The sequence below is a fragment of the Marmota monax genome, unplaced genomic scaffold (assembly GCF_021218885.2).
Source record: "Marmota monax isolate L192 unplaced genomic scaffold, Marmota_monax_Labrador192_F-V1.1 WCK01_AAM20220418_F8-fsc00024, whole genome shotgun sequence".
NCBI classification, from domain to species: domain Eukaryota; kingdom Metazoa; phylum Chordata; class Mammalia; order Rodentia; family Sciuridae; genus Marmota; species Marmota monax.
Window position 1 is genome coordinate 21,221,920 of NW_026695224.1, and position 12,773 is coordinate 21,234,692.

The window sequence follows — 12,773 nt, forward strand, 5'->3', positions numbered from 1 at the left end:
ACTACTGCATGAGTGAGTTTAGAAAACATGATGCTAGGTGAAAGAAGTCCATCACAGAAAGCCATTTATAATATGATTGCACGTATATGAAATGTCCATTTTAGACAAATTTATAGAGACAGAAAGTTGACTAGTGATTGCCAGGGGCTGGGGAAAGGGAGAAATTGGGAGTAACTGCTACCAGGTATGGGAGTTTCTTTTTATGTGTGTGTGATGCTGGAGATAGAACCCAAGGCCTCATATACGCTACACAAGTGCTCCACCACTGAGCTACATGCCCAGCCCTGGAGGGTTCCTTATTGAGGTGATGAAAATGTTCTAAAATTAATAACTTATAAGTTTGTGAATATACTAAAACACACCAAATTGTATTCTTTAGAAGGATGGATTTTATGTGAATTGTATCTTTCTTAATTAATTAATTTATTTTAATTAGGTATATATGACAGCAGAATTCATTTTGATTCATTGTACACAACTGCAGCACAACTTTACATTTCTATAGTTTGTACATGATATAGCGTCACACCGTACATACATGTACCTAGGGTTATGATGTCCATCTCATTCCATCAACTTTCCTGCCCCGTGAATTATGTCTTAATAAATAAAAACACAGCATCCTTATCATTCATTCATTTATTCAAAACACATGTAGTAAGTACCTAAGACATGCCCGACACTCCCCAGCTCGTTTTTGGGGTCCACAGAGGTCAATGCGTTTGCCACTTACACTGATCCTGACAGCTAACATGACACACTTTCAAAAGGAGTCATTGAAGAGAGTGTAGTGAAGTGACCATTTGCGGAAGCAAGGGCAGGGTGAGGACAGATCTGGTTGAAGGTGTGGTAAAGCAGTTCAGGCTTAATGGTAGATAGATGACCTCCATTGCTGCCCTGGACCTGAAAGTTACTGTCGTGAGCTGTCACAGAGGGTCGCAGACAGGAGCTGTGGAGGGACAGGGTCACATGACTTTGTTGTCCTCCAATTCTGTCTCCTTGTGCCTCCCATTAGAACACATAAAGTCAGGCACCTGGCATGGTCCCCATCAGTTGGCCTGAGACACAGAGAGACTGGGGAGAAGGCTGCAGAGTGAATCTGGAGATTCAAGAGGAGTGTATTAGGTACTCCTCTCCTCGTGGACCTCACATCTTGAGTGGGGAGGCAGAAGAATAAAAATCAATAATTACAGAATCTGATAGATAAACAGGCTGACCCAAGGGAGAGCATGTTGGTAGGTGGGTGGATGGGGGCACTTTGGATCTTGCGCCTGGGAAGGTCTTTCTAAGGAGGAGGTGCTGTTTGACCTGGGAGGCAAAGAATGGGCCCCAGGGCGTTGAATATGCCATTTGTGGAGATAGGGAACTTGCAGGAGGGACAGTTTGGGAGGAGGAAACCAAGAATCCCCTCTGGGGCATATTAAGAAGAGAGCATATGCATACACAAAAGAGGGACTGAGTGAGTCTCCAGGCTCCTGGCAGAGGTTGAGCCCAGAGGCTGGCTGTGGGCCGACACCCAGGGCCTGCCTTGGAAGCCAGGACTGCGCCCTCCCTGGAGGTTATACGGAGTGCTGGCGCAGCATGCTGGCTCCGGCTGCCTGTGCGCTCACAGGGCTCCTTCCAGTGCTTATTGGGATCTCTGCCATGTCCCAGGTCCTCCCCTTACAAAGGCAAGAAGGACCAGGGGAAGGGAGTATCCTAAACACCAAATGGGACACAGCCTTGAATAAGCAGGAGCTCCAATCTGATAGCTGAGGTGTCCCCAGGGAGAGTTGTGGGCTTTCCAACCATGAAAGGTCCCAAATCTACTTAGAATAGTACCAAGCCCCATGAGTAATACCGTGCTGCTTACAGCACCAACAGAGGAAAGCAGCCCAAACCCTGGCTGGAGCCACGTGACAAAAGCAAGAGAGGACTCTGGGTCCTCAGCTGACACATGGTTTCTCCCTTGATGGTCTTTGGGGCACCTCTGTCGCAGCAAAACCAGAACCCACCATTGGGAATGCTTCTAATCGGCACATCTTGGCACATGGTGGTATTTTCTTCCATAGAGGTCTCTCCCCTCTGGCTCCTTGCCCAGCCAGTTGCCCACAGACTGGAAAACAAAGGATCATTGCCTTCCCTGGAGACCTGGGCTTAAGGGATGGGTCTTGGGCAAGCTGGGCGGATGCTCTGTTGATTTTTTTTCCAAGTGCAGAGAATGTGACAGCCAATTCCTGTTGGAAATGGCTTTGTTTTCTTTGGAGCATGAAACACTTTTCCTTTCTTGTGATTGTTTGAGTTCAGGTCATGTTTAGGATGATGATTCGATAGCCTAATTACATGCCTGCCAGAACTGTGGTTCTTAACCTTTTGGGGAACAGATCCTGTTGCAACCCTGATAAAAACAAAACTTGAAAAACTATGGGTTCTTCTCCCTAAAACACATATACACTAAATTAAACATTTTTTGTTAGCCCTACCAGGTTAAGATCCCTTGAGCTAAGGAAAAGTTCTTCCTATTCCTCCTCATGTTCTGCACCAGCTTTCTCTTCAATCTGGATCTAAAAATCTACCTTGTTAGCTTTCACAGCATTTCTTGCCTGGCTCCTGCCTAAATTAATCCCATGTGTCCAGTCTGCTGAGGAGAAGGTCCTTCTAGCTTTGGACTGCCTCTGTTTGAAGGCTTCAGTCCAGCAACACTCCAATTTTTCAGGCAGCAGAATACTCCAGTGGGATTTATAAAGCCTTTGTCTCATCCATGCCTTTTTATTACAGAGGGGTCCAGGCCACAGGAGTCTTAGGCGATTCAAGAAGTGGCACCGTTTTGGATGAGGCTCTAGGGAGACAGGCGTTGTCTGGTTTTGTTAAATTCCAGAAGCAACTCACTTTGCCAAAAATGCCAAAAATAAAAGGACTGTCTAGACACTTACATATTCGAAGTTCTAATATGAAGAGAGACCTTACCCTGACATCACTGATTTATGTGTCCATGGTGAGACGAAGGGATTCAATTATTTAACAAATAAGGACTGTGTGCTCGCCATGTGCAGGCCCCTGGGGTAAATGGTGATAAGACACATTAAGTATACGAAAAATTTAGGTAGTGACAAATGCAAGGATGAAAATAACATGATCAGTGGTTATGGTGGTAGGGACATGATCAAAGATATCTCAATGGGATAGAAGCTGAAACCTGAATGCATTAGCACCCCTGCCCTACCACCTTATCCGCTACCTTTGGTTTCACTTTCTGTAGTTTCAGTTAGCGGTCAACAGCAGTCTGAAAATATTAAATGGAAAATTCCAGAAATGAACAATTCACAAGTTTTTAATTGCGCAGAAATCTGAGTAGCATGATGAAATTAAATGCTGTCCTACTCTCTCCCACCCAGAGTATGAATCATCCCTTTGCCTATTGTATCCACACTGTATATGCTACCCACCCATTATTCACTTGTGAGGTATTTGGAGAGATCACATTTACACAACCTTTTTAAAAATTTTTGTTTCATAAGTTGGGCATTGTGGCGCATGCCTGTAAACCAAGTGCTTTCGGAGGCTGATGCAGGAAAATCGCAGATTCAAAGCCAGCCTCAGCAAAAGGGAGGCACTAAGCAACTCAGTGAGACCCTGTCTCTAAGTAAAATACAAAATTGGGATGGGGATGTGGCTCAGTAGTCGAGTGCCCCTGAGTTCAATCCCCAGTACCCCTCCAAAAAATATCTGTAATTGTAGATGGACAGAATGCCTTTATTTTATTGTATTTTTATGTGGTGCTAAGGATCAAACCCAGTGCCTCACACATGCTAGGCAAGCACTCTGCCACTGAACTATAGCCCCAGCCCTTACACAGCTTTTAATATAGCATATTGTTATAATTGTTCTATTATTGTTGTTAATCTCTTACTGTAGTAAACTTATAAATTAAACTTATCATAGATATATATGTATAGGAAAATACATATAAGGGTTCAGTGCTACCTAAGGTTTCAGGCATCCACTGGGGGTCTTGGGATATACCCCTGGTGGATAAAAGGATAGTACAGAATTGAAAAGGGAGCATTCATTTGAAGGAGGAGAGCTTCAGTTAGTGGGAACAGGTGCTGCAAAGACCCTGATGCTGGAACAAGTTGGCCTGCTTGAGGAGCCCCAAAACACAAGTGGCTGGCATAGGGAGTTATGGGGGAATAGGAAGTGAGTAAAGAGGTGGGTGGGGCTAGGCCATTTGGGGAATTCATAGGTTGGGAAAGGAATGGGGATTTTATTGCAAGTGTGCAGACTATGGAGAGTATCCAGCAGGGCACTATTTGCATGTTTAGAACCGGTCTCTGTGTAGAGGAGCATATTGGAGAGAACAAGAATAGAAGAAGGGACCTGTGAGAAGCTGATGAGTAGCCTGAGTGAGCAGGGCTGTGGTGCCTTGGTCCTCTTCGGTGACAGTACGAATAGAGAGATGTGGACTGTTTTCCAAGTGAACACACCTGGTACAGACAAATCCCTTCTCCCTATACATACATAATTTGTTACAAATGCATGGTGATTAAGACCCTTAGAAATTTTCACATCATACATTTTACAAAGATCAAAGTTACCATGCTCTTCCCTGTCCAAAGTTTCCAGTATCAACCCTCCTAGGAAAATGAAAATAACACGAATCCTGTCAGATGCAGTAGTGCAAGCCTTGTAATCCCAACAGCTCAGGAGGCTGAGGCAGGAGGATCACAAGTTCAAAGCCAGCCTCAGCCACTTAGTGAGGCCCTAAGCAACTCAGCAAAGACTCTGTCTCTAATAAAATATAAAAAGGGGCTGGGCATGTGGCATGGTGCTTAAGTGCCCCTGGGTTCAATTCCTGATCCCCCACCCCACCCCCCCACCCCTGCCAATAAATAAATAAATAAATAAATCTTTCCTAAGAGCAAGTTGCTTGGATGATCTTTTCTCTGCACTCTGTCAATCTTTTGGCAGGAAGGAAGAGAGACAGAATAGATAGGTGTTAAATGCCAGCCACATACTTTGATCTCATCTAATCTAACAATAACCTACAAGACTAAGGTTATTAGCCTTGCCTTGTTTGTTTTGGTTTTTATTTATTTATTTATTTTTCTAGATGAGGAAACTATTCAGAGAAGTTAGGTAAGTTGCCCAAGGTCACATAGTTAGCAAGTGACAGAGCTGAGATCCAATCCTACATCTGTCTGATTCTAATTTTTCTCTGCAATATTTCTGGGTGGTAGGACAACTTCAGCACGTTGAGAAGGTCCTAATAACACAGAGGCTTCCTGGATTTTAGCTACACCTTGAATGAAAACTGGTCTCCTTTGGGACTGCAAGGGCTTGTTCACATCAGGGGGTGTGCAGTTTTTAAAGTTCTTCCCCAATGGTCAAGATTTATATGCCAAGGAATCTAATGAAGAAAGAGGGAGTTTGGATCCTGAGATAAACAAGCTCATTATCTAGCAACAAATCAACTAGGGTTAAAACTATTAAGGCTGACAGAAAGGTAGAGCCAATGGCATCTCTCTGGATTTTTTTGAAATGAGAAATTTATGGTGGCTACCAGTGTATCATGGAGGAGCACCCAGGATTCAAGGACCTCATGACAAAGAAATCCTGTCCCTGCTCCTCTGGAGCCAGCAGGAGGACTTTAGACAGTGCCAGTGTCTCTAGAAAGACCCCAGGGCCCACAGCACAGGACTGTGTGTTACCTCATGCTCCTTCAGATCCCAGTACTCCCCCCACCCCCAGTGCTAGGGATGGAACTCTTGCATACTGGCAAGTGCTCTGTCACTGAACTACAACCCAGCTCCTGGTCTCAGGACTTTTGAGAACAACTCAGAAAAGACTAGGCCTCATAGGTTCAACCCGGCCTGATTGTCCAGGACTGTCAGGAAAAGGCTGGGACGGCATTCCTGGAGAAGGCATGTCAGAAAAGCCAGATGGTGACATATATCAATGGACTGCTCACAATGGCTACAGAGCATACATCACTGTGCCCCTCTGGTGCTTGTAGCTCTCTGGTGGGTGCCTGTGCCCACTGCAAGCTCCTTGGAGGGAGGACTGTGTTTTGCTAATATTATTTTTTCCCTCTTACTTCCAGTATTTTTCTGTGTGTGAATGAATTAGCTTAGAGTGACTGACAAATCCTATGTCTTCCACAACTTGACTCTTCAAAAGGAATCATAAGCCCATAATGAGGAAACAGGTATTCTGAAGAGTATATTTTGGAACCAGATAGATCTAGTTTCCAGGAGGTCTGACAGGGTGGAGAAAATGGGGCATGTTGTAAATTATGGCTATAAGGAGAAAATGAGATTATGCATTAGCATAGGACCTGGCACAAGGCAGCCCTCAGAAGGAGTGAATAACATTTCTACAGTCACCATGAACGGCTTGTGTGATATTTTGTGTCTCAACAGGGAATTTCGGTATTTTATTATTTTATTTTGCTACCTTATCTCTTTATCTATTTATTTATTTTTGTTTATTTATTTATTTTGCAGTACTGGGGATTGAACCCAGGGTCTTGAATACCTAGGCAAGCACTCTACCACTGAGCTATATCCCTTGCCTTTTTTCTATTTTGAGACTGAGTTTGCTAAATTGACCAGGTTGTCCTCGAACTTGGAATCCTCCAATCTTATCCTCCTGAGTCACTGAGATTATAGACATGCACCACCACGCCCAGCTGTATATATCTTTAAATGTAACTGAAACACAACTTTCATGAAATAATATGCATGATAAAATCTGACATTTTCTATTCTGGTCAATTTTGTTGAAAAACATACTGAAGGGCACAGGAAAACTTTTTTAGGTGACAGTTTCCTATTTTGATTGGAGTGGTGGTGGGAGGTATTTGTGAAAAATAAACATACATTATTACATATAAAGTAGATCTCAATATTTTTTAATCCTCTAATTTTTATTGCAATATAATTTATATCCTATACAATTCACCCCATTTAGAGTATACAACTCAGTGGGGTTTTTTTCAGTATATTTACAGAGTAACCAATTAATCCATTATCTAATTCCAAAGTATTTTCATCACTCCAAAAAGAAACTCCATATCCACTAATAGTCACTCCCGTGTTCCCATCCCAGGCCCCTGACAATCACTTATCCCTTTCTATCTTCAAGGATTTCCTGGTTCCAGTCCAATAGGGTCAGGAGAGATGACTTTGAGACTAGACCAGGCACTGAACCTCCCAGTGAGAGGACACACCTACCTACCATCTGTACAAAGCCCTGAGCTGGAGTTTCTCTATTTGGTCCAAGTGTTGGGTGGTGAATTCCAAGAGCATCAGAGACACCTGTAAGTGACTCATACCCTATGTCCCCACTTCCTTTCTAGACCCACCCAGGCCCACTCAGTCCTGTGGAAATGTTCTTTACCTCACTCCCCTGTGGAAGATAAGAGCACTCAGGCACCCAGTGAAGGAGTGGGGAACAGACTCTCCAAGGTCAACAAGGCATACCCATCTCAGAAATGCAAAGAAGGTAGGGAAGGTGTAGGAATGTATTCAGCAAGGTGGAGGCTGGAAGAAGGTTTGGAACTGAGATTAGACAGAGGACTCAGTATAGGTGTTGCTGTCGGCTACATGGAAGAAGGAGAGAAGGACCTATCATGACTTTAGGGGACTGGTGTCCACATCCCTACCTCCCTCCTAACTCAGGCTCCACCTGGTACTTTGGAAATGCTCCTTACTTCACCCACTCTGCCTTGGAAAGGTGTGGACATCGAGGGCCCTGGGGGAGGGGGAAGGCAAGAAGAAAGTGCCTCCACAAAGTTGATGAGGCAAGCCCAACCCAGAAACCTCCATATCTGGCTTTTAGGAGGTGGCAACTGGCAGCATGGGTGGAGCTGAACTAGTCCAATGGTGCCAGCTCAGCGATCATTTGGAAATGGGAGGTTTCGAAGGAGATGTGGAAGTGTTATCAAGAGATGCCTGGAGAGTAAGAGAAAAAACTCTTGGGATTTTTGCATGGTAGCACACACCTATACTTCCAGCGATTTGGGAGGCAGAGGCAGAAGCTTTGGCAACTGAGCAAGAGCAGAAAGGGCTGGGGATGTAAAGCAAACCCTGAGTTCAATCCTTAGTACTGGGCCGGGAGAAGAAGCTCTCTTTTCCCAGGTTTTACCACCAGGAAGAGAGGGAGGATTCTGGTGGTAGAGAAGGAATGAATGCACAACAAGATAAAATGCCTGAGAGATGTTGGTACTGGAAAAAAGTACACCGTGGAGCATAAGTGCCTGCAATCCTATCTATATAATAAAGATACGTGTAATTATCAGAACAGACCCAAGCCTGGAAGGATTCTCACCAATCTGCCAAATGTAACCTAAAAGGAAAAGAACTTCACAGTTTACTCTTAGTCTTTTTTAATTTTTTTAATTGTTTTTTAGTTGTAGATGAACACAATACCTTTATTTTATGTATTTTTCTTTTTATGTGGTGTTGAGGATCAAACCAGTGCCTCCCACGCGCTAGGCAAGCGCTCTACCACTGAGCCACAACCCCAGCCCTTAAATATTTTTTTAATATTTATTTTTTAGATGTAGTTGGACACAGTACCTTTATTTTATTTATTTATTTTTATGTGGTGCTGAGGATCGAGCCCAGGGCCTCGCATGTGCTATGTGAGCGCTCTACCGCTGAGCCACAACCCCAGCCCCTTAGATTTGTTTTTAAAGAACTGTATACTTTTTGTGTAGTTAATAAAGCAAGATATAGCCAGGTGTGGTAGCAAATACCTGTAATTCCAACAACTAAGGAGCTTGAGGCAGGAGAATCGCAAGTTTGAGGCCAGCCTCAGCAAAATAGCAAGGCCCTAAACAACTTAGTGAGACCCTGTTTCAAAATAAAAAAAAGAACTGGTACATGACTCAGTGGTAAAGTGCCCATGGATTTAATCCCCATTTAAAGAAAAAACAAGGGGCTGGGATTGTGGCTCAGTAGTAGAGCGCTTGCCTAGCACGTGTCAGGCACTGGATTGGATTCTCAGCACCACATACAAATAAATAAATAAAATAAAAAATTTCATCAACAACTAATAAAAATATTTTTTAAAAATAAATAAAAATTAAAAAAAAAAAAAAACAAGATAATTCTAAAAATATCTTTAATCTAGCTGTGCACTGTGTCGCATACCTGTAATCTCAGCAACTCAGGAAGCTGAGGCAGGAGGATGCAAGTTCAAAGCCAGCCTTAGCAATTTAGCGAGGTCCTAAGCAATTAACTGAGACCCTGTCTCAAAATAAAAAGGGCTGGCGGAATGTTAAAAAAAAAATCTTTATTTTTAAATATTTATTTATTTATTTGTTTGATTGTTTTGGTATTGGGGATTGAACCCAGGGGTGCTCACCCATTGAGCCACACACCCCAGCCCTATTAAAAAAATTTTAAAAAATTTTTAGCTGTAGGTGGACACAATACCTTTGTTTTATTTTTATGTGATATTGAGGATCAAACCCAGTGCCTCATGCTAGGTGAGCATTCTACCTCTGAGCCACAAAGCCAGCTCCAAAATTATTTTTTATTTTGAGACAGGGTCTCACTAAGTTGCTTAAGACAATCCGAAGTTGCTGTGGCTAGCTTTGAATTTACAATCTTCCTGCCTCAGCCTCCAGAGCCACTGGGATTATAGGTGTATGTCACCATGCTGGCTAAACTATTTTTAGATGGGTAATACATTCACATAGAATATCTCTTTCCCATTCTTGTCCTCATGATATAGCTAAATAATATTCCTAATTTCTTAGGTATCCTTCTAGAATTGCTTTATGCATCTGTAAGGAAATTTATATAGAATTTTATTTTGTAAATAGGGATCTTTGCTATATTGCCCAGGCTGGTCTTGAACTTTGAGCTCAAGGCATTCTCCCTACTTCAGCCTCTCCAGGGCTAGGATTGAAGATGTACCCAGCTGTAGAGAGATTCTTAATACATCTCCATTGAGCACTAGCTCTAGGAAGAAAATCACAATTCAAACCCAATGACCCGGCATAAGGGCCCTGAAGAATTCCCATAAGCAAATATATCTACAGGGTGACTAAAGGGAGTAACCTTTAGTCACCCTATAGATAACCTTTCAGTGTTGTTGGGTTTTTTTTTTTTTTAGTATTTTTTTCACATCTTTATTTTTTTATGTATTTTTATGTGGTGCTGAGGATCATACCCAGTGCCTAACACCTGCAAGGCAAGTGCTCTACCACTGAGCTATAGCCCAGCCCCTCGATTTTTTTTTTTTAAACATGAAATATGTGCATATAAATATATACCAGCTGTATATTTATGTGTGTCTTAAATGTATAGTTATTAAATTGTAGATAAAATATACTTATTTTTACATATATGTGTTTATACATTATATAATTTATATATGCTCATTATAAAGGAGTCAAGAAATAAAACAGAAATCAAATCACCCCAAATTTCTCCACCTCAAAATAATGATAATTAACATTAATTAAATATTATTCCAGGGCTGGGGATGTGGCTCAAGCGGTAGCGCACTTGCCTGGCATGCGTGAGGACTGGGTTCGATCCTCAGCACCACATACAAACAAAGATGTGTCCGCCGAAAACTAAAAAACAAAATAAATATTAAAAAATTCTCTCTCTCTCTCTCTCTCTCTCTCTCTCTTTAAAAAAAAAAAAAATATATTATTCTGGACCAGTGCTGTCCAATAGAACTTTCTGAGGAAATGGAAATGTCCTCTCTGCTGTCAATTAGTAGCTATATATGCTTACTGAGCACTTGAAATGTGGCTACTGAAATTGAGGGACTGAATTTTTATTTTTTAAATTAACTTAAACTTGGGCTGGGGTTGATAGAGCAGTGATAGAGCACTCGCCTAGCAAGTGCGAGGCTCTGGGTTTGATCCTCAGCACCACATAAAAATAAATAAAATAAAGGTATTGAAAAAAAATAACTTAAACTTAAATATACATAGCTATGTGCAGCTAACCCCTGCTAAAATGAACAGCACAGTTCTCAACCCTTTCCCGTTGTGGATGTGTGGTGAAAGAATATAAAGAAAGGCCAGGGGATGTGGGTCATTTTGGCAATGCCTCCCCAAATCCTCATAGGTGTGATTATTAGATTATTAGTTAACATAGGATTGTAATTTTAGAAATTATCCTGAAGAAATGGTTAAGAAGTTGCTCAAAATCTGCCTCTGGTTCCTAGGGTTGTGGCTCAGCGGTAAAGGGTTCACCTAGCACGTGTGAGGCCCTGGGTTCCATCCTCAGCTCTGCATTAAAATAAAGGTATAAAAGAAAAATCTGGCTCTAAAAGTATTTATTACCATAAAAAACTAGAACATTGGAGGAAAATATTTACCAACATGGGAATATGTTCACAACTGTCTATTAAATGAAAGGCAGATTACAAAATCAGTATGATTTTATTAAAACAGAAATCCCTTGGGGCTGGGGATGTGGCTCAAGCGGTAGCGTGCTCGCCTGGCATGCGTGCGGCCCGGGTTCGATCCTCAGCACCACATACAAACAAAGATGTTGAGTCTGCCGAAAACTAAAAAATATTTTTTTTTTTTTTTTAAGAGAGAGAGAGACAGAGAGAATTTTTTTTTTAATATTTATTTTTCAGTTAATAAGAGTTAGCATCCAGCTGTGAACTTATCGGTGATTTTTCTATTTCCCTCTGCATCTCGATCTGTACTTTCTAACATTCTATGGTGAACACATATACCTTTGTAATAAGAAAAAAAATATTAAAAAAAGAAGGATCCTTGTTGTATCATAACACTTCAGAGCTAGAAGGAACTTCAGAAACAAAGGCACACATGGCTAGTTAGTGGCAGAAACCCAATTTTTCTAACTACACACAAACATCTTCTAGAGCCAAGGAGAAAATATTGCTGGATTGGCTCCTATTCTGGATCACCCCTGGCCAGGACAAGCCCTCTCAGTGTAGCAATTCAGAAGTGCATTTGGGGAGGAAAAAACAAAGGGTATTAAGAATAATTGTCAACAAGATACAAAACATCATAAAAAATTTCCCTGACGAACCACAGACATCATAATCTTTGCTATAACTGAGCTTCCTCCCCCACAGAGGCCCCCAGTTGGGATGCCAGCAGGGACACCCTCCAGGACTCCCTGTCCAGCCAGTGTGTGGGAGAGAAGTCTCTGTCCCTTGCAGGAGGAAGCCTACTGGTTGTCCCTACATTTTGGCTCTTCTTCAAAGTCCGTCCTCTTTCAACATTCTTAACTGAATCCTTAAGTGCCTACCTCAGATGTCCTTTCATTTTATTCAGCCTTTGTCTTTGGCATTCGTGCTCAACTTTGGAAGTAGCTGCACTTTATTATATGAGATGACTCTTGCCACCTCACAGCTCTGTGGCTCTGTTCATTTATCAAAAAAATGTTTTTTTCAGCATCTAAGCACCAATAGACACACAAATGCTCAAAAAGATATTTATCCCAGAGAAATGAAAACAAATGACCACAAAAAAAAAAAAAAAAACTTGCATAAGAATATTCACAGCAACTTTATTTATAATAGTGCAAACTGGTAACAACTCACAGATCTATCCAAAGAGAAAAGAGAAACAAACTGTGGCCTATGCATCCATATTGCCCACCAGGAAAGAGAGAGGACAAACCACAGCATGGACAAAGAATAGCATGGAAAATGGAAAATGCATCATACTCAATGAAAGAAGCTAGGAACAAAGAAGGAGGGCAACTCTTTTTTATTTCATTTATTTGAAGTCTTCGAAGAGGTTTGTGTTGTTCTTGTTTTGTTTGTTTGTTTTGGTACTG